Source organism: Podarcis pityusensis, assembly GCF_964106645.2.
Source record: "Podarcis pityusensis genome assembly, chromosome: 1".
Lineage (NCBI taxonomy): Eukaryota > Metazoa > Chordata > Lepidosauria > Squamata > Lacertidae > Podarcis > Podarcis pityusensis.
This window is the reverse complement of record NC_138028.1, coordinates 124241829-124266839: the sequence shown is the minus strand read 5'-3', so window position 1 is coordinate 124266839 and position 25011 is coordinate 124241829. Positions and strand designations below refer to the sequence as shown.

Sequence of the window (25011 nt, the reverse complement as noted above, 5' to 3'; positions counted from 1 at the left end):
GAGGAGGAGGAGTTGGAAGGATTCTCGGACTCGGAAGGGGAAGGGGAGATGGACTCTGAGGAGGAGGAGTACTTCGAGACCAGGAACCGCAACAGGTGGAGAGAAGTGTTCGGGACATCGGAAGATGAAGGAAGTTCATTCCGGGGTTTTGCCTCCTCACCGCCCGTAGAGGAGGGGGCGAGAGGGGATGAAGGGGGCCCTGGAGGGGAGGTGGATGTCAGGGAACTGCCATCGGAAGGAAGGGAAGTGAAAGGGCTCACACAGGTTGGGAGAGACTCAGCAGCTGAAGAGGGAACCAGTAGGGGGAGAGGAGCTGAGCTGGGGGAAAGTGAGCTGGAGGGATGGCTCAGAGACACTTCCAGCGAAAACAGTGGGGAGGTTTCAGGACCTCCTGTAGGGACACCCACTCCTCGCCGGAAACTGTCACGCAGAGAGTCCAGAAGACGTGTTTCCGTTAAGGAGCTTTTATGTTGGAAGCGATTCCGAAAGCAACCACTGTCGGAATCTGCCAGCGACTGACGGAGCCATGTTTAAGGGGCTCCGTTACTGACAGAGGTTTGCAAACTTGACCAAACTCTGAGGGACTAGGATTTTACACACAAGCAGCTCATCGTCCCATCACAGTAGTATACAACAATAAATCCAATTTTGTTAAAAGTTCACAAATATACAACAAAGCAATAACTTTTTTAAAGGTCTGGTAAAGGTTTTCCATAGCTTAGGCTTAGAAAGTCTGGTTTTCTTGTTTTCTAACCTCTTCCCCTCAATATCCTTCTAAGGTCTATAATATTTTTTTACCTAATATTACTCCTGATTCATAGCAGCATTTTCCCCGCATGCTTAGTTGCAAAGAAAGAAAAGAGAAGTATCTGTCTGTTTCTTTTTGGGGGAAATGAAAAGGGATATAGTCTTGGCATATAAAATCATTTAAAAAATGTTCATTTGAATTAAACATCTAAGAATGGTTGAGATCGAAATTAAGATACCAGCCAGTTATTACAATAAAATCCAATATTCTCATCGCCAATGCATTCAATACTATTATAATATATGATTTTATTGTACGTCTGTGCTTATCATAGCTGTTTTCTCCACAGGGACATGGGTGCTTCACTAGTTTACTGTAAGCAGAATCCAGTATTTTCACACTAGTGCAAATTCCACAGGAATTTCCAGAGGACAGGAAAACCTCTCCCCTGAAGTTGAAAACTCACCTTGATCTCCCCTTGATGTGTATGTTGGCCCTGAATCAGGAAATCATGGTTGCGATTTAATCTCACCTTTGCTCAATACTCACTAGATGATTTGGGGCAATCCATCCAGCTCCCCATTTGTAGTATGGGGAGAATGACTTGACTTAAGAGGGTCTCAAGCAGATGAACTATACAAAGAGCTTTGACTATTTGAAAATGCAATATAAATGCTTACTTATCATCATCATCTTCATTGGGAGCAGAACAAAGAGACACATGAACAGCCGTGTGTTCATCTAAAGGGGAGAAAGGGAGAGAGAAAGGGAGAGAAAACAGCCTTGTGTCAATTTATCGTGAGTGTAGCTGAAGCATGTAATATGCATTTATGTGCTAAAAGGCCCAGAGCATTTTAGAGTGTCAAACACGTCATACATTTTGGTATAGGCAATTTAATATGTATGTGTCAACACTGATCAGGCAAACATTAAGGTGTGAGAAAAGTGGCATTCATTACATAACGTGCTGTCATAAGGAAAAGGTCACTTTCCCTTTAGTACAGCGCCCAGGATTTTCACGGGATTTTTAAACTGGCGAGCATCCTCTTTCACAGCAGTTCTTAGACAATCTTCAGCAGCACAATGGTGCACTTTTCTTTCGTATATTTGGGAGACAATTTAAAAACCTCCACCAAGGTATGGAGCATATTGGGTGGGTCCAGACATACAGTGCAGTCCAAGCCAGTGGCTTTTTTTTCTAAAAAAATCATGTTTAGGGGTACTCTCATTTTGACTCAAGAAAACCACCATTTTATACAGTGGTACCTCGGGTTAAATACGCTTCAGGTTACAGACTCTGTTAACCCAGAAATAGTGCTTCAGGTTAAGCACTTTGCTTCAGGATGAGAACAGAAATCATGCTCTGGCGGCACGGCAGCAGCAGGAGGCCCCATTAGCTAAAGTGGTGCTTCAGGTTAAGAACAGTTTCAGGTTAAGAATGGACCTCCAGAAGGAATTAAGTACTTAACCTGAGGTACCACTGTAGTTCAAATCAGGGAAAATAAATACAGTAAATGGGCAAAAGTACAAAGATTCACAAAATGTTTAGGGGTATGCATACTTCTTGCATCCCCCCAGGAAAAAAAGCACCTGCCCTAACTATGACCACTCAGAAGTTAGTCCTATTGAATTCAATGAAGGTTACTCACAGGTAAGTCGGTTTAAGGTTGCAGACATAATCATTCTTAGAACAGACCCATTAAAATAAATGTGATTCAAATTGCTCATGATTAACTTTATTAAGTTATTTAGAAGAGGTATATGCTGCTTTTCATTTCTGTGATGAATTATGAAAGCGGCTTACAAATAAAACATAGTGCATAAAATACTTTTTTTTTAAGTAATGCAATAAAATAAAATATAATCAGTAACATTATATTATTAAAACCAAATCAAAATTGTGGGGTGGGGAGTGAATAAGCCACATCCCATTGATTTCCAATCAGTGGTTGAACCTATTGTTTTCAAATATGACCATGAGTAGAAATCACCATTAAAATCAAGCCAAAAGCTCAAGAAGACAGTTAAGACTTTGAGCTCACACAAAGCAAATCTTGGAAGCACATAGTTTAACAAATGGTTCTATGGGGCTGCCCAGCACATAAAATTTGATCTAGCAAATAAAGAAGAAAATTGAGTCAAAGGCTGACCTATATGTTGGACTGAATAGGAGAGTCCAGAATAATAGGAAATAACCGGGGCAGAAATACTTCATGCAATTGATTGCTGTGACAGTAGAACAAAAACATATTTTTGGCTGCTCCTGGGGGCTTCTGTGGATGAAACTTTGTTAATGCTCTCTCTCTCCCTTTCTCTTTCTCTTTCTCTTTCTCTCTCTCTTTCTCTCTCTCTTGGCAGTTCAAATCCCCGTGACGGGGTGAGCTCCCATTGCTCTGTCCCAGCTCCTGCCAGCCTAGCAGTTTGAAAGCATTCCAGTGCAAGTAGATAAATAGGTACTGCAGCAGGGGGAAGGTAAATGGTGTTTCCGTGTGCTCTGGATTCCGTCACGGTCCTCTGTGCACCAGTAGTGGTTTAGTCATGCTGGCCACATGACCCAGAAAGCTGTTTGTGGACAAATGCTGGCTTCCACGGCCTGAAGCGAGATGAGCTCCACACTCCATAGTCACCTTCAACTGGACTTAACCGTCCAGGGGTCATTTTCCTTACCTATATTGCCTAGCTAAGGAATACAAGGCAAGGCTGTAGCTTATACTACGAGAGCAGGACTGTTAGGAAGAGCTGTATAACTGAATTTAAATCATTTCTCGTTTTAACAGAAAATTTTAAATGAGGGTGAAAGAGGAGAGCGCAAAATATGGTCTGAAGTTCAACATCAAAAAAACGAAGATCATGGCCACTGGGCCCATCACCTCCGGGCAAATAGAATGGGAAGAAATGGAGGCAGTGAGAGTTTTTACTTTCTTGGGCTCCATGAACACTGCAGGTGGTGACAGCAGTCACGAAATTAAAAGATGCCTGCTTCTTGGGAGAAATGCAATGACAAACCCAGATAGCATCTTAAAAAGCTGAGACATCACCATGCCAACAAAGGTCCGTATACTTAAAGCTACGGTTTTCCCAGCAGTGTTGTATGGAAGTGAGAGATGGACCATAAAGAAGGCTGATCGCCGAAGAATTGATGCTTTTGAATTATGGTGCTGGAGGAGACTCTTGAGAGTCCCATGAACTGCAAGAAGATCAAACCTATCCATTCTGAAGGAAATCAGCCCTGAGTGCTCACTGGAAGGACAGATCCTGAAGCTAAGGCTCCAATACTTTGGCCACCTCATGAGAAGAGAAGACTCCCTGGAAAAGACCATGATGTTGGGAAAGATTGAGGGCACAAGGAGAAGGGGACGACAGAGGATGAAATGGTTGGACAGTGTTCTCGAAGCTACCAACATGAATTTGACCAAACTGTGGGAGGCAGTGGAAGACAGGAGTGCCTGGCATGCTCTGGTCCCTGGGGTCATAAAGAGTTGGACACGACTAAACGACTAAACAACAACAACAAATGACACAATCTTCAGACAATATTGCACCGAACCATATGCAAAATGCAGTGCTCACCATCAATGCTTCCACTGATCGCACGGCAACTGATAGTTTCAGGAATACAATATATTTTCCTTTTTTGGTGGCAGTGGGGGTAGGGGTGTTCTCTTACATGATGGAGATTTCTGAAAAATATATATGACCAGTTGTATTCAGTTCCGTAAGACAGAGTCTAATCAACAATTGTTTGAAAAACACTTCAGTTTGGCCCATGTTCAAGGGATGTAAAATGACAGAAAATAGGAGAGTAGATTCAGAGAGAAGATTTGCAAAATATGTCTTTACAGTAAGAAATGGAATTGTGGCTATAAACAGATCGATATCAAGCAGTGCAATGAGAGTTCCAGAGATGTGGTTTAACATCTGATGTAACAACTACAGGGTACCAAATGGAATTCTCAGAAGAATCCAACATCACGCGTTCCATGTCTACTATTCCTGCTCCTCGGAATGAGCTCAGTGGCGAAGTTAATAGCAATATCATTTCACAAATGAAAGGGCCATGTGAAACCAATTACAGTGTAGGCCAGATAATGACAGGTGCCGGTGGGTGGGGACCACATGAAAAACCCAACAGAATTTGCCAGTACTTTAGGAGATACTGAGTTACCTCTGCATAAAATCACATCAAAAAGAGCAATTGTGAGTGGTGATAGCATTAAGGAATATTCACCCCCCAAATGGAGCTTGATTATAAGTTTTGAACACATTCAAGAACAGCCTGGATCTCAAGGTTATTGCAGGAGAAGCAACTGGAAATCTTGTAGGACTTGCCAAAACAGAATCCTCTTCAGAGTTTTCTTTTCCTTTCAGTTGCAATGAAGGCAATTTCCCACACAACTAGCCTTTGTTATGACCATCAACAAACAGTAAATGAACCCATAATAACTGAAAATTATACTTACCCATGGATAAGTATAAAGACATATTATTATGTCTAAAGTTAGATCTTTTAAACAGAAATTCAGAGTAAGATATCTTGAGGCTACAATCCTGTTCAGCTCAATGGGACTTCTAAGTAGACAGATACAGGATTGTACTATGAATGGTTTTAAAATGTAGGAGTGAGGTAAAAGGAACATATCCTTCAAATGTGGTCCTCAAACAAGTTTGGAATTCAAAATGATTCAACTAAGCGGATCCACAATTACAAACCTCTGTACCCAACCTAAGCCTTGCTTCATAAGACTTTCTTCCTCGATCCTGACACTCCACAGGGCTATAGTTATGAGCCTCACGCCACTGTCAGGATCTGGTTTAGATTGGCAGGCTCTGATGCAGGAGGAGGAAGAAAAGGGAAGGGGGCTGATCCTGGGTTGGAGTGAGGAATCTCCCATTTCCACCCCAACTTGGACTGCTTCAGAAGGGAGAGCAGAGATGCCATTTCCCCCAGCACAACTTTCCTTTAGATCATGGAGTCTTAGTGGGGTCTAAAAAGGGCTTGGAGCAGCTCAGTGGTGGTGGTGGCAGAACCAGAGATAACAGTGATAGAACTGGAGTCTGAAAAAGAGGGCAGAGCCTAGAACCAGATGTTGCCTTTGCAGATGGGAGCAACCTACCCTCTCTGAATGGAACGCACACTTGCAATCTTAATATTCTCACAAGGCGATCAAGTCTTGTGAGTGAGTATGCCATGTCTTGTCTTTAAAAGCTTGGCAGGTGGGACGTGGAAACTTGTTGGAGCACATTGGTTGCTTCTGTCCTGTTCTGAAGCTCTTGCCCTGCTCCTTAACTGTGACTCCTGAGCCCTGTGTTGGCTGCTGAGCCTGGACCACGACTTGCCTGAATAAAGATCTCTTTCTTACTTACAAGTAAGAGCCTCTGCTTGCATGTTTTGGGGTAGGAGCCAGGGCAGCTATCATCTGACTCCTTTCCTCTTTAGGAACTGTTTAAATTTATTTGGCATTTGCATGCTGACACTCTTCTCACTGGAGGCTTGCCAGTGATCTGTGAGGCCGCCGCTTCAGCTTGTCAGTTTTACAGGAGAGGTGCAGAAGAGATGAACACACCAAAGGCTGAGCTCTGGCACTGCTGGCCCCACGTTTCATTATTTTTGGTCACAGATGATTCATATCTTCTTGTAAGGACATCAGCTTAAAAAGAAGAAGACACGATACAGGCATGTGTAGGATTCCAGAGAAAATACACAGATTGCCACTCATCTTGTAATGATCACAAAACCTTATTGCTTTATATTATGAATAGTTCAGAATTCAGGGTCTTGTAGTATTTAATTTAAGGATTCCACTTCCTCCCCAGCCCATTTTTAGCTGGGCTCAAGCTTCTCTGAGTTTTGGGTTCAATTGGTAATTGGCAGGCTAATCTTTCTCAACCACTCTCATCCTTATGAAGAGGGCAGGAGTTGGTGGAACTGGCTACTGTATCTGGTAATGTTGAGAGCCTAAAATGCCCCATCCTTGCTCAGGGATGGATAGAAATTGTAGCTTCTAACACACACACACACACACACACACACACACACATACACACACACAAGGTCCCGTAGCCCAGGAGACACTGGAAACTACAATTCCCACATATCTCAGGAGCAATGGATGCTCCAGACAGTACATACAATTGTCCATGCCTTAGAACAAGGCTGCAAAGGCATCGGAAATCAGGAGTCTGATCTCTCTGCTGCTAGTTTCCTCCTTCACAAGAAAATGTCTGCTTGGGGAAAGGGAGGTCTCCAGGCCAGGTGGGCAAGGACCACCTCCCAGGAACAACCACACTATGAGCTGTCTCAGATAACTCTTGAAAATATAACAACTTTTTGAAAAACAGAGTTCTCTAAGGGAACTGAAATTTTATTGCTGGCTGGGACCTTAACAGTGTTTGAGTGACTGCTCTTGGACTCTCTGCAATATCTGTATATATGCAAATAAATAAGAGTAGGATTTTTCAGAGCAATCCTCCTTTGTCCAGGGTGGTGTGGGGGTGAATGGAGCAGAGATATCCATCAAATCACCCTAATGGCTGCTGATGGTCTCCTGCCAGCTCCCACCTGTGGAGAGATAGCAATGACACCTGTCCTTTCCAGTTGCCAGATGTGTGGGTGGGTGGAAGTGCCAACAGTGGTATGCTCATTGTCAGAAACCAGCAGAAGGTATTGGAACAGGGTGTTCTGAAAAGGGAATAATAATTGGCACAAAAATGGAAGCAAGAAGAATTACCAACAAAAGAAAAATGGCGGATGAAATTGATGGACTATGCAGAATTGGATAAATTAACAGGAAGGGTTCAAAATCTGTGGAACCAGAGATTCTTAGAAGACTGGAGTAAATATATGAACTATTTCAAAAGTAATTGTAATGAACAGATTACACTAGTAAGATTGCAAGAAGTTTTGTAAGGATGATTATTTGGAATATTGCAAGAAATACTCTGAGGAGAATTATTAGTTAATAATAAGTAAGAGAAATTAAGAAATGCAGAATAAGTGATAAAGAACAGAAAATAATAATAATAATAATAATAATAATAATAATAATAATAATAATAAATTTTATTTATATCCCGCCCTCCCCAGCAGAAGCCGGGCTCAGGGCGGCTAACAACAATCAAATAATCAAACAATCAAATAATCCAACATACTAAAACATTTCATTATAAAAATTAATTAAAATCAAATTAATGGCAACCTTTAAGCAAAATTCTGTGCAGGTTGCCAGAGGAGGGAGTCAGGCTGGGCCCTGACCAAAGGCCTGGTGGAACAACTCTGTCTTGCAGGCCTTGCGGAAAGATGTCAGGTCCCGCAGGGCCCTGGTCTCTTGTGAGAGAGCGTTCCACCAGATTGGAGCCGCAGCCGAGAAAGCCCTGGCTCTAGTTGAGGCCAGCCTAACCTCTCTGAGGCCTGGGACCTTCAGGATGTTTTTATTTGCAGACCGTAGGTTCCTCTGTGGGGCATACCAGGAGAGGCGGTCCCGTAGGTACGAGGGTCCTAGGCCGTATAGGGCTTTAAAGCATCAGAGGTGTTGATGGAAGTCTAAAATATTGTATAAGATAAGAAGTTATGTTATATGATTGTTGGAAATGATATGTTAAAAAAACTAATAAAAATGTATACTAATAAAAATGCAAAAAAAGAAAAGGGAATAACAACAACAACAACATTTTGTACTCCATCCTATGGCTTCACAACAAAACATTGAACATTAAAATCTTGCCGAAACAGGGCTCCCTTCCGGCGTCTATGAGAAGGACTGAGGTGGGTTGGAATCCAACAGATTGTGAGGTGGCCCTGATGTTGTGAGATGACAGCATTGGGCTGGTTGTAGGCTGGATCACTGCAACGGCTCCAGAATGACAGAATAATCTGCCAGTCCCCTGTATCTTCCACCTGCAGCAGGGATGTGGATATGGTGGTACCCCCCCCCAACTCTATTCAGCCCTGCCAGGGTTAGGATAACAAATCTGCAGTGTATTTTCTCTTCCAAATGAAACTGACTAGTAAGGGTTGCCCCATGTTTCTACTACCCAGGAAACAATCATATCCACAGCCTCATTTGCAAGATTGTCACATGAGCGCCTGGACTAAAATTGTCTATCAGAAACTTCACTCTTGTGCTTTATCACCACAACAGCTACTCACTTTGGGCTCTAGTCAAGCAAACAGTCTAATTTGTCAGTGCCTAAATGATATCAAGCGTCAGAACAACTTGGCCACAAGAAGGAAATTTTGCCCATGGTATGACTATTTTCCACCTACCCATTTTGACTCTCTGGAACCCTACCTGCATAATCTAGCAATTCTAAAATATAGACACGCTTTTACTTTCGCGAGATTGAATGTATTGCCCTCAGCTGTACTTGAGGGACGATTCCAACAGATTCCACACAAAAAATGCTTATGTCCCTGTGGAGATGGCAGTACCGAATTGGTGGCACATGCCCTTCTGGCTTGCACACTTTATAAAGACTTCAGGAATGAGGTTATCATCCCTCTTTTATTGTCCATTCCAGGTCACTCAACCACTGCCACAGTGTCCTTTCTCTTGGCAGATCAAGAGGAGCAGGTGACAGCAAAGGTTGCAAGGTTTTTAGCTGGGGCAATCAGAATAATATTCCACTATTTGACTATTGATCCAAAACCCTATAATGTGTTTTATACAATTGACTTTTTATTTCTATTCTTTGTCTATCCTATTGTTGTTTTGTTGCTATGGCCGATGGCTGACGCAAATAAAGATTCATTCATTCATTCCACATCCTCATTTGTATCTGCAGTGCAATGTGGGGAGGACATCCAAGTACACTATGGAGGAGTCACACAAATTTTCTTATACACCTTTTTCTCCATAAGCTATTTAAGGTTATCTTCCTTATAAGGAAAACCCTGGTGATTCCATTAACAAATAAGGATCAGGGAGTCCTTCCCTATAGAATTCAAGAATAGCAAAAAACAAACCATCACCATTTCCAGGCCCAGCTGCCAGGCTCTCTGCTTCCACATAACTCTCCCTAAATAACTGGAGCAGAAAAATAACCCTGCAGCACTCTCCAGGGTAAAGGCAGATAAGCAAACTGCAGAGAAGGGCAGAGATTTGATTGCTTCCATTTTGATAAAACTTATTGCTTCCCTTCTTCTATTAATATAGCAGCACCTTGCTAGTCCAACGGCAAGGGCTTTAGAGCTGGGGGGGAAATGTTCTGACATCCTGAGTTGCAAAAGCATGGGGACGTACGGAAGCAAACACGTGTCTCCTACAGATGCTCAAATCCGTTGTTATGCTCCAAATCTTGTGCCATGTCTGATGTGTTAAAAATAGCAACTCAGGGATAGGCAACATGGTGGCCTGCAGATGTCGCTGGACTCCAACTCCCATCAGCGCCAGCTAACAAAGCCACTTCTGAGCTAGGGAGGAGGTGGGGTTGTGGGCTTCACGCCCACCCCACCACCCTCGCGGGGCTGCCTTCAGCCCGCGATAACCCAGGGAATCACCGGACGCGTCATCCCCGGCCCAGCCAATCGACTGGGCTGGGGGGCGTGGCCTAGCCGCATTTAGGTTTGGCGCGGCCGAGGGTCTTCCTCTTTGCCATGCAGCTTCTAGCCAGGTTTTCCCTCCCAACCCACCCGTTAGGCTAGGCTCTCAGATGTTGCTATGGACTCTGGTCGGTCGCCGTCAAGGGGCCTGGTAGGAATTTTTCCATTTGGCAGATTGGCACCAGCCACTTGGTTTTCGCCTACCTCGTAGCAGTCCGTCACAACTCTGCAGTATTGGCAGTTAGGCATTGGTAGGGGTATTGTTCTATTGTTATGCAGATGATGGGGGAGAAGGAAGCACCATCACCTTCCCCCAAAACAAAGGGCAGTCCGGTAAACTGGAGGGCCGAGTTTGCCTATGCCTGGCTTAGTGTCACTTGCAGATTTAGGACCAGCCAGTGGGGAAGTTGACTTCTAAAATGGCTCTCCCAAACTGTAAATAATAATAATAATAATAATAATAATAATAATAATAATAATAATAATTTGTAGCCCACCACTACTCTGGGAAGTTTCCAACACATATAAAAACATAATAAAACATTAAGCATTAAAAAGCTTCCCTATACAAGGCTGCCTTCAGATGTCTTCTAAAGGTTATATAGCTACTCATCTCCTTGACATCTGATGGGAGGGCATTCCACAGGATGGGTGCCACTACTGAGAAGGCCCTTTGCCTGGTTCCCTGTGGTTTCACTTCTCACAGTGAAGGAACAGCCAGAAGGCCCTCGGAGCTGGACCTCAGTATCTAGGTTGAATGATGGGGGTGGAGACGTTCTTTCAGGTAAACAGGGCCGAGGCCATTTAGGGCTTTAAAGCTCAGCACCAACATTTTGAATTGTGCTCAGAAATGTACTATAATTACTAAAAGGCACATCATATCGCCGAGACATATGTGTCTCCCAATTATCACCACTTAATGGTGATAATTTATCAGATGGATAGAATGTGGAATACATTTGCAGGGAATAGTGTAAGGGTGGCATGGTGCCCTTTAGATATTGCTGGAGAGTCACCCCCATCGTCTCTGACCACTGGCCATGCTGGCTGGAACTGATGTGAGTGACAGTCCAAAAACATCTGGAGGACACCATGTTCTAAGTGAATGTTGGGTTGGAAGCACACCTCATAGAGCCATGAGGTCTGTTTCTTCCTCTTTTCACTGATTAAGGGAACCCCCTAGAAATTCTTATCTAAGGGTCTCAGAAATTATGGACCTGTCCCAGACACAGATGCTTGAATGATAAACTGGAAGTGTGAGCCAATAGAGAATAAACTGCTTTTAAGTTTCCCTGACTCACTGGGAGATAGGCTTAAGCAGTGGGACTGAAAAATGTCACATTTCAGGAAATTAATCTACTATCCCTTCCACTGACTTGTCAAGTTACTGAAGCCTAGTTGTTGCTTTTTCTCTCAGCTGTTTGGCATGCACTGGATAGCATTTGCTGCAAATGCAGAATTCCCTGGGATTTTTCCAACACGGGGTCAAATTCACGTGTGCAAAATGAGGCTTAGATTTATCAGTGTGGCTGTGAGAGGCCCTGCCAGCCAAACAAACAAACACACAAACAAACAAATCTGTTCCGAACCAGAATCCAAGCATTGCTCAGCAAAGATTGAATCACTACTTTTTTGACAGCAGTGATAGATTGATACCAGAGAAGGTTTAATAAAGAAATAATGTCAACATCGGCTATATAATATGCTTTCTACATTGCTGGGAAATCACCCAACACTTTGGCGGCAAAGGAAAGCATATACTGTATCCCTTTTTCCTTATTTCTCCCAACTGCACACGGTTGATTACTGTGCTTGCGTGTGTTATAACTGCATACTAGCAAATTCAGTTCACAGCAAGACGAAGGCCTGTCTCTCCAGATTTCCTGAATCACCTCCTTTGAACATAGCAGGTTTCTCCTCCAACACTGACCCAAATGTAATTGATTGACTACGTGGCCAAGTTACCCGAGTAAGGTAACAGCTAATAATGCCCTGCCAGGTGTAAAGGAGCAATTTTTGGATCAACCTTGCACTCGGTGCAACCCCACTGAAACCAATTAGATTTCATAGCACATCGCTGAGGGCACCATTTTATTAGAGCCACTTAGAAGTTTGAAACTAACTTAAAAAAAGAAGAAGAAAGAAAACCACAAAGCATGAAACAAGTGCTTATTCATTCATTACAATATTTTGTCCATGTAGCAGCAACCTTTGCATGCAGTGGGCACATAAATAATGGGAAATGTAAGTCAATTTCATTTTGGGAAAGCTGGGAAGGATATGCCATTTAGGAATCTATTTAGGAAGGTCTGTAGAAATTGTGAAGCAACATTGTGCAGAACCATATAACCCCTTATTCTCCTTCTCCTTCTTTCTCTCTGGCTTTGCTTGGTGGATAATTTGTGTCTTTTATGCAATCATTCACATGGCACAAATTTCACTTCTGGAAATCTAGTGGACTGCAGGGGATGTTCCAGCAGACATCTCCTTACTGCATTTGTCTTCAGCAGGACTGGTCAAAAATTGGGGCAAAAGGGCATTAAAGAATACTGAGAGAATGAGAAATTTGGCAGGGAAACTGTCAAGGAAGCAGGAAGGCCTTGTGAAATGAGGAAATGTGATTATAAGATAATGACTTCAGAAACGGCTAACAAACTAACAGGGCTACCAAATAAGGAAATGCTTTAAAAATAATCCATAAACTAATGTGTAGCCGAAATGACATAGCACAAGTTGTTTACCATTGTGTATCAAAAGGCTATGAATTTGTGCATTTGGGGTCTGCCTTCATGACAGATAGGTCAGCGCACACCATTCTTAATTAAGAATAAAACTGCTTTTTTGCCGATTCTCGTCTGGCTTATTGACCTCCGCCTGACAAAGCAAACTCATGGATGAATTGACATAACAATGAGCAAACCACGGGCTACATTGTCTAAATGGACAATACGTCGACTTTCTGAACAGGTTAGCTATTGTGCAGTACCTGTGGCTTGCAGATGGATTTAAATCAGTCCATGTTTTCTGCATTTCAGCAGTCGAAGCTCCTATGCCACAGTCATACATGATACTTGAAGCAATAATGTTGCTGTCAGAGATGGGGAAGGCACACACACACTTCTTGGTTTCTCTTCTATTTGTCCTTCCACCAAACCAGTCACTCACTCCTATGTCTCCAGTACTGCCTCCTTCCACTTAATTTATCTTCATGACCCTATTCACTCAGAGCTATAAACTTCCTTCTCCTTCTGCTGCAGGAGCATTCCTCTTTCCTTCTTCCTTCTAACTTTTCTCCGTTTCCCCCTTAAAAAAGGAAGAAACTTAGTGCTAAAGCAAAACCCTTTACTCAATTATTCCCTCATACCATCTTATCTCTTTTCCTGCTTCCCTTTTAAACTTTGTGCAGATACATGCCCTTAAATCTTGGTTTTATCTCTGAGCTAAGCCCAAGATAGCTCTTCTTTATGCTGAACACTTCTTTCTCTAGCAGATATCGTGATTCATTGTCTCTGAAGCTGGCACTTCTCTAAAGGCCTATTTTGAGACACCTTTGTTTATTTTTAATACACCTTCCCTTGGTGACCTCACCTGTTACTCTGTCTAGTCACATGATTGATGCATCTGTCTTTAGCCCCTGAATCTCTCTCACTGTTCTGATTTTCCTTCCTTCCTTCCTTCCTTCCTTCCTTCCTTCCTTCCTTCCTTCCTTCAAAAGAAAAGAAAAATTCCCTCCCATCAACAACAACAACAACAACAATAATAATAATTTTTATTTATACCCCGCCCTACCCAGCCATGGCTGGGCTCAGGGCGGCTAACAAGCAATAATAAAAACAAGTTAAATGAATACAACTTAACAACAAGATTAAAATACAACAATTAAAATATTGAAACATTAAAATATTGAAATGCAGCCTCATCACAGGAGGAGAAAGGAAAAAGGAAAAAGAAAGAGGGGGAGGGAATCAAATTGGCTCCAAGCCAAAAGCCAGGCGGAACAACCCTGTCTTACAGGCCCTGCGGAAAGAAATCAGATCCTGCAGGGCCCTGGTCTCATGAGGCAGAGCGTTCCACCAGGCCGGAGCCAGTGTTGAGAAGGCCCTGGCTCTGGTTGAAGCTAATCTAACTTCCTTAGGGCCCAGGACCACTAGGGTGTTGCTATTTATGGACCTTGAGGCTCTCCGTGGGGCATACAGGGAGAGACGGTCCCATAGGTACGAGGGCCAATGAACAAGAAGGGTCATAACTCAGTGGAAGAGCACCAATTTTGCATGCAGAAGGTCTCCAGTTCTCCAGTTCGACAACAGGGCAGATAGATGGTCAAATCTGGGGGGAAATATGGGAGAAACCTACGTTGAAAATGTTGTCTATAAGAATAAAAGAAAATTATTATAAATTAGTTTGAAGATGGTATTCAACACCAGTCAGATTAAATCAAATAAACAAAGACTATTCGGTGTTATGTTGGAGGGGATGCCAGGAAACAGGGAATTATGTTCACATGTGATGGAGGTGTAAATATGTACATTTTTCCCCGGCAAAGGGTGTTTAAGGAGATAACAGAAATCACTGGGTTAAAGCTGGCCAAAAGTCCAGAGGTAGCATTATTATCAATTTACAATGGGGTGGAAGGTTCACATTTCTGCAACAATTTACAATAAATCACTGTGAAAATTCTCCAGCATTTTGATGCAAATTTCATCTGCAATTCTGTATGCAGTCTTGACCATTCTTGCAAGCAACTTTCCTTAATGTAATACATTTCAGTAGGTCATTTCCACTAATTTATTTATTTTTATCCCCGTTCCGCCCCCTCACCAACATACGAATTTTGGTACACATTGTGGGAGAATGGAATCACAAAATTCGGGTAAGTGCGAATTTCGAAGGAAGGCTGTGTACCAGTTCATTTATTGTTACAGAATGTGCAGATAAATTAAGCTTTACACTGGAGCTGAACAGAATTTCTCCCCCATCATTTGTCTTGATCTTGGTATCCCTCCATTTCTATGAGCTTCAGAGATTTTCCTTACAAACATGAGCTCACATAAGTAGCTGGGCTTTCTTACAGATTTGAGACTAACCATGGCTATTGAGAAGTAAGTCCCATTGATCTCAATTGGGCATACTCTCAGGAAAATGGGGTTGGGGATTCCTCTTTTTTAATATAAATTTATTTATTTGGTTTTTCAGATTAAAATTTTAAGGTCACATATCAAACATACAACATAAAAACAAGATTCCAAGGAATCCCTTGGACTCCTATTTTTAATCATTTCCTCCTGCATTTTTTTATGATAATCCAAATCTTTTGCATCTCCAATGTATCCAAAATTCAACATTAAGCTACAAGTGATATTCCAGTCCTACTAATGATTTTAACTGCTTATAATGGTTTTGAAGATAGGTTATAAATTTTCCACATCCCCCCGGTCCTGTATACCTGAAGGAGCATCTCCACCCCCATTGTTTAGCCTGGACACTGAGGTCCAGCGCTGAGGGCCTTCTGGAGGCTCCCTCACTGCGAGAAGTGAGGTTAGAGGGAACCAGGCAGAGGGCCTTCTTGGTAGTGGCACCCGCCCTGTGGAATGCCCTCCCATCAGATGGCAAGGCAATAAGCAACTATCTTACTTTTAAAAGACATCTGAAGGCAACCCTGTTTAGGGACGTTTTTAATGTTTAATGCTGTATTGTGTTTTTAATATTCTGTTGGGAGCCACCCAGAGTGGCCGGGGAAACCCAGCCAGGTGGGCGGGGTATAAATAATAAATTTTGATTATTATATTATTAAAATTTTGATCTTCCTGATTTCTGACTCTTCCGGTCATTTTAGCCATTTCGGCATAATCCATCAACTTGACCTGCCATTCTTCTCTGGTAGGGGCTTTATCTTCTTTCCATCACTGGGCCAATAACATCTGCACAGCCGTGCTTGCATGCATAAATAGTTTTTTCTGCTCCCTAGGGATTTAAATCATACACCTTTGAAGCCTCAAATGGATTTGGTTGCTGGGGAAAAGAAACTTGCACACACTTTTTGGAACAAATAGACTGTAGGATGGGGACAAAATCTCTTCAACATGTTGATGTTATTATGGCTTTGTGATGGGAGTCACCATTTTCTTTAGACGGTGTCATTTACTGCTAAGTAAACATAAAGCATTAAAACAAAAAACCAGCAGCTTTGATAGATCTCCCCCCCATCTAATGGATATCCATCACGTTCATCTGCAACTAAGCCACTGGCATGCGAATTGTACTGCATACAAATCAGTGCCCTTGTCCGTATACACGTAGCTATTTATATCCAAACGCAGGTGTATTATTAATTATATATTTGCTGGTAACCAGCCAGCAGTGTGTGCTCGTACGAATGTTGCTCTCTCACAGAAGTCCACTATTCTTATGTGTTCTTCTCTATTCACTGTAATCCTCCAAGGTCCAAGATAGAATAATTGAAAATCTGGAAAGACTCCCAGAGTGAGGCTAAAGAAAATCAAGTATTCTGCACAGGGTTCATTGCAAGGTATATTTCAGCCTGTCACAAGAATATTGTTCGTAGTAGAGAAGAGGCAAAATAGCTGCTGTACTTTCAGGACGTAAGGAAGAGCCCTGTGTTGTCTCATCAAAGCTTTTTTACACACAAATGTGACCAGTTTCAAGCAAGGAGGATCTGTGTGTGCGTATGTGATACAAACATCCATGCATGTCTCCCTTGCAATGATCATCTGGGCACCACTCAACTGAGTGGATGTGTCTGTTGATGCAATTGGAGCCACATGGTGCACTCTGCAAATGCAACAAGCTACAGCACTATCATCATTTCCCACCATTTTTTTCAGGAACTGGAAAGCTATGTCCCTCTAGATGTTGTTGCACTCCAGCTTCCACTGGCTCCAGTTGGTATGGTCAGTGATGGGAATTGTAGTCCGGCGATATCTGGAGAGTCAGAGGCTCCGATCACTCATTTAGTTGCAAGCCAAACCTTCATTTAGCACAACTCTGCATTGTGACATGTGGTTCCTGAAGGAGCCTCTCCACCCCCATCATTCAACCTGCACACTGAAGTCCAGCTCCAAAGGCCTTCTGGCGGTTCCCTCACTGCGAGAAGTGAGGTTACAGGGAACCAGGCAGAGGGCCTTCTTGGCAGTGGTGCCTGCCCTGTGGAATGCCCTCCCATCAGCTGTCAAGGAAATAAACAACTATCCTACTTTTAGAAGACATCTGAAGGCAGGCCTGTTTAGGAAAGCTTTTTATGTTTAATGGACCATTGTATTTTAATATTTTGTTGGAAGCCGCCCAAAGTGGCTGGGGAAACGCAGCCAGATGGGTGGGGTATAAATAATAAATTATTATTATTATTATTATTATTATTATTATTATTATTATTCCTGCCTTGACTGGTAGATCACAGGTGAGTATTGCTAGTGTCAGCTCCACTTTAAAGGAGAACTCAGCAAAGTCCCCTCCTACTGCAGTTATACCCTGGTCCTGGGCTAATATGGTGGCAGCAGTGGTTGGCTTTGAGCCACCATTTAAATTCTCCCACAATGCCCCAGAGCAGTCTTCCCCAAGCTGGTGCCCTTCAGATGCAATAGATTACAACTCCCACAATCCCTGACCATTGACAATGCTGACTGGTTCTGATGTGAATCATAGAGCGGCAACATCGGGGGGGGGGTACCATGTTGGAAGAGGACTGTCGCAAAGTGACACTGGGGGAGACAAAAGAATTAGCTTCCCCACAGCGGACTCTAAGGTAGGTATCAGTACTGATGGGCCCTGGCAGGACACTGGGCCCTGCAATTTGCATGAAAATGCCAAATGTTGACCCAGGGCCTGACCAAACGATACAACTAAGGGGAAGGGAATCCACTTGAGATAGACCACCCTGTGGAACACCCTCCCATCAGATGTCAGGGAAATAAACAAGTATCTGACTTTTAGAAGACACCTGAAGGCAACCCTGTATTGGAGAATTTTTAATGTCTAATGTTTTACTTATTTATGTGCTGTAAGCTGCCCAGAGTGGCTTTGGAAACCCAGCCAGATGGATGGGGTATAAATAGTAAATAATAATAATAATAATAATAATAATAATAATAATAATTACAGTGGTACCTCTAGTTGTGTTCACCTCCAGTTACGTATCCTTCGGGATATGTACATGGCAAACCCGGAAGTATTTTTCCGGGTTTTGCTGTGCGCACATGCGCCAAGTCACTAAACTGCGCCGCACGCATGCACAGAAGCAGCACCTCTGGTTGTGAATTCCTTGGGATGCGGCAGAAGCTCTGGAATTGATCCCATTCGCAACCGGAGGTACCACTGTATTATTATTAAGCAACAGAAAACTTCTTTTTGATTTTTTCCTAAGAATGGTAAAGGTAAAGGTAAAGGGACCCCTGATCATTAGGTCCAGTCGTGGACGACTCTGGGGTTGCGGAGCTCATCTCGCTTTTATTGGCCGAGGGAGCCAGCGTACAGCTTCCGAGTCATGTGGCCAGCATGACTAAGCCGCTTCTGGCGAACCAGAGCAGCACACAGAAATGGTGTTTACCTTCCCGCCGGAGTGGTACCTATTTATCTACTTGCACTTTGACGTGCTTTCGAACTGCTAGGTTGGCAGGAGCTGGGACCGAGCAACGGGAGCTCACCCCGTCGCAGGGATTCGAACCGCCGACCTTCTTATCGGCAAGTCCTAGGTTCTGTGGTTTAACCCACAGCGCCACCTGCATCCCCCTAAGAACAGGCTTGGGTGATATTTATAGTCCAGTTACATGCAGACCAAGCCTTTGTAGGTCTACACAGAAGTAGGTCTCATTCAATTCAGTGGAGCCTATCCCCTGGGACTGCAGCCTCCACACACTTGACAGGAGATTCCACTGAACACATTGAGACTTGCAGCTGAGTAAATACACATAGGATTGTACTCCACAACTTCCCTTTTGTTTGGAAAGACAATTAATATCCAATTTCTTTTATTTATAGATCGCTGACTTCTTCTTTTTTAGAATGGCATTAGCTAAGCATTTTCCAACCCTCCTGTCAAAACATTTATTTAACATATAAACGTTCAATAAATTTAGGGTTGCAATTATATAGACTTACCTAGGGCTAGAGAAAGTCTCACGGCGCACAATAGGACTTACTTCTTACTGTATATATGTATGCGATTATGCTGTGATTATGCTTACAGCACAGAAAGACACGCTTTCTCTAAGAATAACAGTGAGAATTATTTATTTGCAATATTTTAATAGCTGTGATTCTTATAGTTACCGAGGCCAGTGTTTTGGTTTAAAACGCTGGTGCTTTAGTTTTGAAAAAATTAAGACACCGAGCAAGAAAAATTGAATGAGAAAAGCTACCTTCCACTTTCTGCCACAATTATTTTTGACAAACGTAAACCTTTATAGGAAACAGTTTCAAGAAGTATAACACACTCAGCATCCCATACCTTGTTGCCAGTAAAAGGGAATTGCTTCAATGAAGCCATTTTCTTTCAAGGGTAGCAAATGTGTACATGACTCTACACTCATTGAATTCAACATGTACAGCTAAACTGTTGCATACACAGACCACACAGACTGTGAACTCATTGAACATTGCATGTGAATAACTGTTATAGAATCATAAAATCTTGGAGTTGGAAGGGACCCAAAGGGCATCTAGTCCAACCCTTGTAATTTAGGAATCTTAGCTACTGCATCCATGACAGATGGCCATCCCACCTCTGCTTAAAAACCTCCAAGGAAAGAGAACCTCTTGTGGGAATCTGTTCCCCTGCCGAACAGCTCTTACTGTGAGAAAGCTTTTCTGAATATTTAGTCAGAATCTCTTTTCTTGTAACTTGAAGCCATTGCCTCGAGTCCTACCTTCAAGAGCAGGAGAAAACAAACATGCTCCCTCTTCCATGTGACAGCCCTTAAAATATTTGAAGATGAAGCTCAACATCAAAAAAACGAAGATCATGGCCACTGGTCCCATCACCTCCGGATAAATAGAAAGGGAAGAAATGGAGGCAGTGAGAGATTTTACTTTCTTGGGCTCCATGATCAACGCAGATGGTGACAACAGCCACGAAATTAAAAGACGCCTGCTTCTTGGGAGAAAAGCAATGACAAACCTAGTCAGCATCTTAAAAAGTAGAGACATCACCTTGCCAACAAAGATCCGTATAGTTAAAGCTATGGTTTTCCCAGTAGTGATGTATGGAAGTGAGAGCTGGACCATGAAGAAGGCTGATCGCCGAAGAATTGATGCTTTTGAATTATGGTGCTGGAGGAGACTCTTGAGAGTTCCATGGACTGCAAGAAAATCAAACCTATCCATTCTTAAGGAAATCAGCCCTGAGTGCTCACTGGAAGGACAGATCCTGAAGCTGAGACTCCAATACTTTGGCCACCTCATGAGAAGAGAAGACTCCCTGGAAAAGACCCTGATGTTGGGAAAGATGGAGGGCACAAGAAGAAGGGGACGACAGAGGATGAGATGGTTGGACAGTGTTCTCAAAGCTACCAGCATGAGTTTGACTAAACTGCAGGAGGCAGTGGAAGACAGGAGTGCCTGGCGTGCTCTGGTCCATGGGGTCACAAAGAGTGCGATACGACTAAACAACAACAATCATCTCTCCTCTCAGTCTCCTCTACTTCAGGCTAAACATACCCACCTCCTTCAAGAGTTCCCTGTAAGGCTTAGTTTCCAGACCCTTGATCATCTTGGTTGCCCTCCTCTGCATACATTCCAGCTTGTCAACATCCTTCTTAAATTGTGATGCCCAGAATTGGGCACAGTGTGGTCTGAGCAAGGCAGAATAGATTGGTACGATTACTTCCCTTGATCTGGACAGTAGATATCTGTTGATGCAACCTAGAATAGAGTTAGGGGTTTGTTTTTTTTTGCTTCTGCATCACACTGTTGACTCATGTTGTGTATAAATGCAGACAGTCCACACAGTCTGGTTTAAAAATAAAAGAAAATCAAAATGAGCTACAAAGAGGAGGGGGGGAGAGAGAGTTTATTGTGCCCCTGTGGTCTTTTACCTTTGGTTAATTCTGAGAATGCTGTCACTGCGAAATGCATCTTACAAGACACAAATTTGCAGACAATCATTTACCCTCATTTGCTAGTTTTACACAAAGGCAGAGCACTGTGACTCATTCTGGGGGGAAAAACTGCTGTTCACCTTATGGATTCCATAAAGGCAGGCTCTCAATTGGAACTCTATTAAGCCATCATAACATTCTGCTCAAGGAAATGAGCAGACAAGCAATTACTTGAAGCTATTTTCCACTTAGGGATTCTGTTTTGTAAAGCTGAGCGTTAACATTGGGATGGAAACAATTATGTTCCGACTTGTGGAATACCTCTTGAGAAATGTTCAAGAAATTTTTTAAAAGGATAAAACAAAAATACACCCCATACCTTCCCCCCCAAAAAAAACCAATGGCAAGCAAACAAATCCCAGACCAACAAGCAACCTCATTGTTCCCCAACCATATACATAGGGTTGCCATATTACAAAAAGTTAAAATCTGGACCATAGCTGTCAACGTTTTCCTTTTTTAAAAAGGGAAATTCCCTTATTCCGAATAGGATTTCCCTTTAGAAAAGGGAAAAGTTGACAGCTATGATCTGGACACAAAAGTTGTTGCTGCCATATCCAGATTTCCCTGGACATTCCAGCGATTTCTGCCCTGACACTGCTTCCAACTGCCGTATTCCGACTATGTCTGGAAAAATCCTGACATATGGCAGCCCTACATATACATAAATGAACATGGGAAGGTATAAACCACTCAGGAGGGAAAAACACACTGGAATATGTACCCCCAACTTAGGGATGATCTACACCAGGGGTGGCCAACTCCCAAGAGACTGCAATCTACTCGTAGAATTAAAAAACTGCCGGTGGGGAGAGGGGGTTCAGATCAAAGTTGTTGAGCTAGTTTTAGGGAGGAGGAAAACCATGTTTTGGAGCCATTCAGAGCAAAGTTGTTGAGCTTTTTTTGCGGGGGGAGGAGGAAAGAGCTACTAGTGATCTACAACAGACGTTCAATGATCTACCAGTAAGTCAAGATCTACCTGTTGGACATACCTGATCTACACTCATGATTTTTAATGTTAAGGAAGGGTTAAGGAATGGTTTTGATAATGTATAGGGACATATAACGTCCTACGTTTAACGTTCATAATGTGTCATTAAAATGTGACACCAGAGAGACAGCAGAGCAACAGCCAACCATCAGTAGGGAGACAGCATTTTGATGGTGGGAGAAGGTTAAAAAACCCAGCTTTAGTGAACAAGTATGTCCTGTGATGTTTTTGAACGATATATCTAATATCACTCCAATAACATTAAACAGGTCAGTGTAGATCCAGCCTTGGTTGCAAAAGCACTCCAGGCTCAATGAAACATTTTAGGCAGGAATTCTCCTGTTAAAGTCAACCTCTCTACCTGTGTGGTAAAACATATGCATGTACTAAACCAGGTATATTAATTGGATTGTTTGATTATACTTTTGAATTATAAAAAATCACGTGTTCTTAAGTAATCCATAACAACTAACAACTGCAGGTTCAATACTGAAAGGAATGAATGAATTGTTCATAAGGAAGTGACTCTTTCTTAGCTGTGGTTGTTTTTTCAGGTTAGTAGGGTGAGAATCTGAGGTGCTTTGCAAATAAATACATAACTAAATAATTATCACTCAATCCATCTCCTTTATTGGCATAGAAGCTAAATAATTATGAAATCACACCAAGTCAAACTCATGCATGTCATTGATTTTTCAGTTTTATTAAGGTCAGGTTGAGTGAACAAAAGATCGAGTCTGATCACAGTCGAACAATGATGTTTTTCAAGTGGGAGAATATCTTCAATGAAATGTCAATGTATTCCCAGTGCAGGCTCAGGAAAGATAAACACGACATCAAAAGGTGCTTACTCATTCTGCCATCTTGAGCGAGTTGTAAAAACACGCAACTGTCACAGATGGAAAGATTAAAATAGGATGATGTTTCACACAAAAATTTGGGGACATTTTTATGAATCAGAAAATTAGATAGGAAAGAGGAAGGACAAATCTAGGCATACTCACTTGGAATTAAATAAGGTCATTTTGCATTGGTGGAATGTGAGTTGAGTAAACATGGATGAAGCTCAGAGCAATTATGTAAAGATGAATAGACAACACCAGGGAACATTTTTTTTTTTTTTTCATTTTCTGTTGCATGAGATTTTTCAACTGTTCTTATATGTTCTTTCAATGCTGATTTCAAATCTGAAATTGATTTTTGTGTACATGCTATAGATATAAGTTTTGCAAACTTAATTTTTCTTTATTTTTATAGTTTTGTAACCTAAATATTTTGTTATGTATGTGGCTGCTATGCACTTCCTCGTCAAAGACACAATATAACAGTGTTCGTGAGGCGTGCCTATAAAAGCTATTTTGAAATTCCCCTGGGTGACCAAGACAAGAAATGGGCTCCGCATATTGTTTTTCACAATTGTGAGGAAATGCTTAGAGACTGGACAAAAGGAAAATTGGAGAGTATGCCTTTTGGGGTTCCCATGGTTTGGCAAAAACCCAAGGATCACACAAGTGACTGCTATTTTTGTTTCCCAGTGGTATCTACAATTGTTCTTCAGGTACTTGGTAAAGCCTTTCTGTTGTCCAAGCAAGAAGTTGACCATTTTGAGATCCACACAGATGATCCAGTTATGCTCCTCACCATGTTCACTTCCTTCATCTTCGGAAGAGACAAACCCCTTAAAAATTGGAATTGGGAGTTCCTCAGAGTGTGGGATAGGTCTGATTGCTGAAGGAATACTGGGATAGGCAACAGCATATTGTTTTTTCTTGCCAATACCCTTCGTATTGACCAGACAAAAATAGCATAACAAAAGGCATCAGGCTTGTTTACACATTTTTGTCTACTTGAAGAAGCCATTGTCTGATCGGAAAAATACAAATATTTAGCTTACAAAACTGTAAAAATAAAGAAAAATTAAGTTTGCAAAACAATAATTACCATGTGGTTAGGGTAGCTCAATCTGTCAGTGTCCACTTATCTCCAGTGTAAATATGACATATCGGCAAAAGTCAGAAATGGAAGATAACTATAGCATGTACACATAAATCAATTTCACATTTGAAATCGTCATATAAGAACAGCTGAAAAATCTCATGCAAAAGAAAATGAAAAAAAAAATCTCCCCAGTATACCGTGTATCCCAAGGGAATACATTTTTTCTGCATACCTCCAACTGTACATAGATATACATGTCATTTTCAATGCTATACATGTCATGTTCAATAACCCAATAACCCCCCCACCCCCCCAAAAAAGCCAGATTCTAAAAAGGTGTTGGATGTGAATAAGATCAACCAAAGACTTGGCTAAAAAGGAACCCTTTTGCCTGGTGACTAAAAGTGTATAATGAAGGCATCAGGTAAACTGGGGAGAGCATTCCACAGATGGTGAGCCACTGCAGAGAAGGCCCGTTCTTATGTTGCCACCCTCTGGACCTCTTGTGGAGGAGGCACACGAATGAGGGCCTCAGAAGATGATCTCAGGGTCCAGGTAGGTTCATATGGAAAGAGGCAGTCCTTGAAGGCCCAAAGCTTTGGTGGATGGAAGCATTATTGCCTGGCACCTAAAATACAGACAACGTTGGTGCCGGCCCTGAGGAGAGCATTCCACAAACAGGGAGCTA

The 25011-nt window shown here is 42.3% G+C and overlaps 1 long non-coding RNA gene across 1 annotated transcript; it reads right to left on the bottom strand.

The window, feature by feature from the left end:
- Positions 1-666: 666 nt before the first annotated feature.
- LOC308458648 lies at positions 667-4650 on the bottom strand. The gene is made up of 3 exons (XR_013977607.1): positions 4589-4650; positions 4319-4428; positions 667-1489 (listed from the first exon to the last, which is right to left on the bottom strand). It is a non-coding gene; the product is annotated as an uncharacterized lncRNA (long non-coding RNA).
- Between the last annotated feature and the right edge of the window lie 20361 nt (positions 4651-25011).